The 6,724-nt window shown below is 45.0% G+C and overlaps 1 protein-coding gene across 1 annotated transcript in view; it reads left to right on the top strand.

Moving 5' to 3' along the window:
- Positions 1–2,510: 2,510 nt before the first annotated feature.
- The window catches only part of TEX10 (testis expressed 10), a 59,074-nt gene continuing 54,860 nt past the window's right edge, over positions 2,511–6,724 (top strand). The window contains exon 1 of the mRNA XM_069853322.1: positions 2,511–2,595. The gene's annotated coding sequence lies outside the window, so the exon portion shown is untranslated. The remainder of the gene's footprint in view (positions 2,596–6,724) is intronic.

Below are 6,724 nucleotides of genomic sequence, written 5' to 3'. Positions count from 1 at the left end.
TTTGTCCTGGAAGGCAATCAGGTTAGTTTGGCAAGACCTGCCTTTTGTGAACCCGTGTTGACTGGGCCTGATCACCCGGTTCTCTTCCATGTGCTTCATGAGAGCTTTAAAGAAATTGTGAAGAATTTCTGGAATGCCTCTAAAGATCGGGTTCTCAGAAGCAGAGCTGGAACCAGAGCTCTCATATCATGTTTGCTTTACACTAGGGACAATGTTCATGCTGGTTTAATGAAGATGAAGTTGACCAGCATAAACATCTTTTATTTGATAAGAAATTCTGGTTTCATAATACGGAAAATAAAAATACCTATATTTTCAAGGTGCAGAATGTTCTGTCAATAAAAATATTAAAATCAGAATGTTCAGCTGTTGTAAATATCCATGTCTGGAACACCTTTATTCTCTTGCTGTGGAATACTTCCTAGTGGAAATAATGTTAAATGGAAATTACTTGGATTTGAGTGGGTTTTATTTTTTCTTTGGGTGCAGGAGGGGCGTTGTCAAAGTGGAAAGACCTCTGAATCAATAGCATACGGATAGAAAATGGTGTGAATGGGATGCTTTGCGGTGCTGCTGTGCGTCTCAAAGACAGCTGAGAAAACTGAAGTGCACAAAAATCATTAAGTGCCTGCCTCTGGAAATGTCTTCTGGTAACATAGTCTAATGCAGTTTATTCAGTTGTACAATTATTTTCCTCTTAAAACTTCTTTTTGATGCTTAAGTGATGTTACTGACTGTATTCAGTAGGAAATGTTTGGAGTGTGTTGTGGTTTAGTCCCACCCTGCAAGAAATTACTACGCAGCCGCTCGCTTGCTCCTTTCTTCTCTGGTGAGATGGGGAGGAATATTGAAAATGAGAAGGTAAAACTTGTGGATTGAGACAAAGACAGCATAATAGGACAGCAAAGGAAGAGAAAACATTACTACGGTTAATAAAAGGATATGCAAAAGAAGTGATGCAGAAAGAAATTGCTCACCACCCAGTGGTTGATGCCTGGAGGTTACTTCAAAATAGCTCAAAAAACCCTGTAAAAGCAGAGCCCTCTGCCCAGGAGATCTGGCAGCTGCAAGGGGGAAAAAGTGTCTCCAGGTACCTTAGAAGCTGGTGGGAGAGAACTCAGGGAATCGTTCAGGTTGGAGAAGACCTCTGAGGTGATCCAGTCCAACACGACCGTGCCTGCTAAACCACATTCTGAAGCACCTCCTCTACACGGTTTTTAATGTCTCTGGGGAAGGAGATGCCACCAACTTCCTTGGGCAGCCGCTGCTTCAACATGCAGCGATGAATCTTTTTTTCTAATATTCAACCTAAACCTTCCCTGGTGCCACCTGAGGCCATTTCCTCTTGTCCTATCGCTGCCTCAGACAGCTGTTCAACAGCTCTGTACGTACACACACACACACACAAAATATAATATATAATACATAATATATAACATAGAATAACCAGGTTGGAAGAGACCCACCGCATCATCAAGTCCAACCATTCCTATCAAACACTAAACCGTGCCCTTTAGCACCTCGTCCACCCGTCCCTTATATAAGTAGATAATATATGGATATATAATATATCTATATATTATATGGCTATATAATACATAATATAGAGATATGATATAGGTTTTAATATATACATTTAGATGTAAATTTATATATAAAATATATGCACATATGTTTCAATAAATACAGAATTCTATAGAATATAGGAATACAAATCCATAGTTTACATATTATCATATCTAACAATGTATAATGAGATACATGGAATATATACACATTTAATGTGCATTTCTGAAAAAATATAGAAAATATACGTATAGAAATACACAAATGTAAATATACATTTTATATTTTATATTTTATATTTTATATTTGAATGTGTATATAAAATAGGTGTATATATAGGTATATACATACATAAAATGATCCATGATATATAAGACTATATACGTAATATGTAATAATTTGATACCATATATGACTTATATAAGAATGAATGTATATTAATAAATATCTATCACCATATATACTTATTAATATACTGTTATATATATAATGTGTGTATATACATATAATGTGTGTATATATATATAATATGTGTGTATATGTATATAGTGTAGTTCCATATTATGAGGTATAAGATGTAACTTTTCTCTCTTTTCACGCGGCGGCTCCTCTCTCCCGCCCTGCTCTCAGTGCCCGGCCCCTCCCGCTCCATCGAGCCGTTCCCGTCCGGGATCCGTTCCGGGCTTTCCCCCTCGCTCTCCCCCCGCAGTTCCCCGCCGCCCCAGGCGGTGGCGCCAGCGCGCGGGCCGGAAGCGCGAGGCGGGTTGGTGGGGGGGGCGCTCGGGCGCTTCCGGGCGAGGCGCCGGGGGGGCGGAAGGGGCTCGCGCTGCCGCGCGGTCGGTGAGTGCCCGGCGGGGCGCGCCCGGCCCGGCCCCGGCCTCCCTGTCCCTTCCCTCCGTCCCTCCCTCCGGTCCCTCCCCGCCGCCCGGGCCCCTCCCCAGCCGCGCGGCTCCCTCGGCTCTGCCGCCTTTCCCCCCGCCGCCTTCCCGCCTTCGGCCCGCGTGTCCCTCGAGCAGCGCCTCGGCCGGGGTAAGGGCGGGGGCGGGGCCCGGCTGGCTCTGCGGGACCGTGGGTGTGTGAGGGGGGTGTGAGGGGGGTGTGAGGGGGGTGTATGAGCGGGGGTGTGTGTGGGGGGGGTGAGGGCGGGGGTGTGTGTGTGAGGGGGTGTGTGTGTGGGGGTGTGTGTCTGTGAGGGGTGTGTGGGGGGTGTGAGGGGATGTGTGTGTATGGGGGGGTGTGTGTGGTGGGGGGTGTGCGAGGGGGGTGTAGGTGGGTGGGGGGGTGAGGGGGGTGTGTGTGTTGGGGGGGGGGATGTGGGGGGTGGTGTCTGTGAGGGGTGTGTGTGGGAGGGGGGGTGTCTGTGAGGGGTGTGTGTGGTGGGGTGTGTGTGAGGGGTGTGTAGGTGGGTGGGGGGGTGAGGGAGGGTGTGTGTGTGAGGGGGTTGTGTGTGTGAGGGGTGTTGGGGTGTGTGGGGGTGAGGGGGTGTGTTTGTGAGAGGGTGTGTGGGGTGTGTGTGCTCGAGGGGCTGCACTTGGCCCTGTGCGAGGCTCTGTGTGTGTGGGGCTGTGTCTGTGTGTCCGTGTGTCTGTGCACACGTGTGTGCGCTTTTGCGCGTCTCCACACGTATGCGAGTCTGTGTCCGTGCGAGCACGTGTGTGTGTCCGTAGGCATCTGCAGTTGTGCTGCACACGTGTGCACGTGTCTGCTCCAGTGTTTCTGCTTGGCTGTGCGCGCCTGTCCGTGTGCACGTCTGTGCAGCTGTGGGAGCTCGTGGCTGAGCAAACACGGGTCTGCGAGCACAGGTCTGTGTGTGCTTGTGTGTACACGCATCTGCAGTTGTGTGTGTGCGTGCATGCGTCTGCGCATGTCTTTGTTCATGTCTTGTCTCAAGTGTCTTTGCATACGAGTGCACTTGTGCGTGTCTGTGTGCAGGTGCCCTGCGAGTGTGTGTCTGTGGATGTGTTCATGTGTGCCTGCAGTTGTGTCTGTGCACACGTGTGTGTCTGTGCTCATATCTTTGGGTGTGTCTGCGCCTGTCTGCTCATGTGTCTTCACATGCATATGTGCACTTGTCTGTGTGCATCCCTGTGTGTCTGTGTGCATCCCTGTGTGTGCGTGTGTGCATTCTGTGTGTACAAGCAAGCAGATGTCACGTATATCTGTGTCATCTGTGCACACGTTTGTGCCCCTGTGTGTTTGCATGTGCATATCTGTGTGTGGATGTCTGCAAGTGCTTATCTGCAAGTGCACGTGTGTCTGTTCACATGTCTGCATGCCTGTGTCCGCACTCGTGTCTGTGCACGTGTGTGTGTCTTTGCTCAGATGCCTTTGGTCAAGTGTCCCTCCCAGGGTCTTTGCACGCATGTGTGAGCATGTCTGCGTGTGTCTGTGATCATGCATCTATTCTTTCATGTATGTTTGCAGCTGTTTGCATGCATGTCTCTGCGTGTGTCTGCACATGTATGTGCACATGTGTCTAAGTGCCCACATCTGTGTTTCTGTCCTGTCTGCGTGTGTCTGTGCCCACGTCTGTGTGCGAGCATTTTGGCGTGTCTGCATGCACATCTGTGTGCATCTGTGTGTGCTGGGATGTCCGTGCACACGTGTCTCTGTGTGTGCGCCTATCTGCGTGCATGCTGTCCCCGTGGGAGCCGCAGGGATGGACTGAAGTGAGCATTGCCCTTTGCCAGGAGAGATTGTTCCCCAGCGGAAGGCTCCTCTCAGATGAGAGAAGTCAGAGCATGTGCTTTCCCTTCTGGTTTCTCAGGATTTTCCTGATTGCTTGAGCTTGGGAATACTCTGGGAGTGAGATTCCCAGGGGATACCGCCTTGGGAGGGCTGGGGAGTGAATTACAGATGAAACAGTCTCTCCTTCTGTTGCCCATAGTTTCCCTGAGCCTGAGACCAGGTTGGCTGAGTTACACCTGAATCAGCTTCTTAGAAGCGTTGTGCACAGCTTTATGTTAAAGGAAGGCGGTATTGAGTTAATTTTAGTGTTTTGGATTGTTAAACTGTGTTAGTGCAGAAGCCGTTAGGTGCGCTTAGCTCAATCTTGTTGGAGGAAGGCTAGCTGAAAGCAAGGTTGAAGTCAAAAGCAAAACAGTTGTTTCAGCAAGGAGTTTCATTAAAATATTTACATAACTTCATCAGCTGCCTGTAGTTTTGCTTAATGTCTTATCATGTAGACGCTGTGGTGTTTTCATGGCTTTGGTTTAGTAACCGTTTTATCTTTGATTTCTCGTGGTACCTACCGATGGGAAATGGGGATGTTTCTATTTCCAAGTCATTTCCAAACTATGCTGTGCAAGGTAAACTGTGCAGCTTTGTTTTAGTAGCAGGAATTGTTTTTATAAGCCTGCGCCTTTCAAAGGACTTAACTGGCTTTGTTCGGGTGTGCATGCAGTCTCTTATAGTAAAGTTTTTAATGCGAACTGGAAAGGAAACGTTTCATTTTGTAGAGTGAGTCTTCCTAAATATTTCCGTTACAGCAAGCTTTGTAGGTTGAAATAACATTCATGTCAAAAGCCTCTAGCTATTTCCGTATGTCTTGCAATCAAGTAGTGAAAATCTTATTCTAATTCTTTGCTAAAAGATGCATATGGTAGAAATCAAAAGCTTGTAAAACCATAGTTTTGATAGGAATGGTTGGACTCGATGATCCAGTGTGTCTCTTCCAACCTGGTTATTCTATGATTCTATAGATGTGCTTGGAAATGGAAGGACCTTTTCATTTTGGCACTGAACCCCAAGGTTTTTTAAAGCTTTTTTAGTTGTTAGGTTACTTATGCTAAATTTACACTTCAGTTTGAGTGGTCGTGCGTATTGATGCTTCAAGTTAGGAGTGAAAAGGACAAATGAAGCTCTAGTCAAATGTTTGTATTATCAGTTTAAATGGTTTTAAAAGAATAAGAAACGATGGTTGGATTTAAAACATTTCTTAATGATTATCCTAATAATGTGTGTATGAGGCACTGTAATACAGCACAGAGCTTGAAATCCATTGGGAAAGTCAGCTGTAGAATTCTCTTTCAGAGTTAATGCTCATCATATGCTCCATAAAAGAATCACTGTGTGCATATTTGATTTGGAAGTTTCTGGATTTATCCCCTGTATTTTTTTTTTCTCTTTTTGTAGTTAGCTTGGTCTTTAAAGTTTGAATGTTATGCTTGCAGGTTTTTTTGTCTACTTGAGATATTAACAGTGTGCAAAACCTAGTTACCCACAGAGGAGTTTGAAAGAGAGGAGAAACAAAAAGTTTATTGTCCTTGACAGCATGGACTTTAATGCTGTGTACAGTGAAATCTGCAAGTATTCAGATTTCCAGCTCTATAAATTACCTGTTACTATTAGGAAGTTGTGAGGTGTTAAACCTCCACATCATTGTGGCTTTGGGCTTGTCTGCCCCCTCTCCCTTTTAAATTATAAGTAGTGTCTGCGATCAGTTCTAGGAGTCATCATGGTCTTAATTATCAGAAATCTAGGCACAATTTGTATGTCATGTTGAGTGTTGTAACTTCAGCTTCTGGGGCTTTGTTATGAATTAATTTAGATGTGAGGAGATAGAAGGAAGGAAGAGAAAGGAACTTGTGATCTAGTGTTTGTGGAAGGGTTTTTTTTAATGTTTTTTTCTTTTTTTTAAAAAAAAAGCATCTGGTAGGATTAAGTACTTTATCAGCACAGGTGTGTCAGAGCCAAAAGAAACTGAAGCATGGCTTTTAATTTGTTTGGGTTATTGCACATGTAATATGTCTGTATGACTTACAAGTATAACTACTCATATTACCTTACTTCTTATGTCTCATTTTAGTTTCTCCAGTCCCTTTTTACTCTATATGTGCCCATTTAACCTTCCCTTACTCATTCTTTCTAGTTATTGGTTTTAAATGTACGGATTGGACTTCTTAGTGTGTAGCAGGAGATTTCTTAGTTTCTCATGTGCTGCTGTTGTCAGTGAAGTCCTGATTGAACCCACGATTTTACCTGTGCAACCTGAATGATTGAGTTGGCAAACGATGTACAAAGTAAATGAAAGAGTTCACTGAGCTCTTTTGCCTTGACAAGAGTCAACTGCGTAAAAAAGTTGCTTTGTTAGCAGGAACTTTTTAAAACAAACCCCAACCAACAACTTGCCTGTCAAGCTGTGGAAGATGCAGATACT

Source organism: Phaenicophaeus curvirostris, chromosome 3 (assembly GCF_032191515.1).
Source record: "Phaenicophaeus curvirostris isolate KB17595 chromosome 3, BPBGC_Pcur_1.0, whole genome shotgun sequence".
Lineage (NCBI taxonomy): Eukaryota > Metazoa > Chordata > Aves > Cuculiformes > Cuculidae > Phaenicophaeus > Phaenicophaeus curvirostris.
Note: the sequence above shows the minus strand (reverse complement) of the source record. Positions and strands in the feature narration are given on the sequence as shown.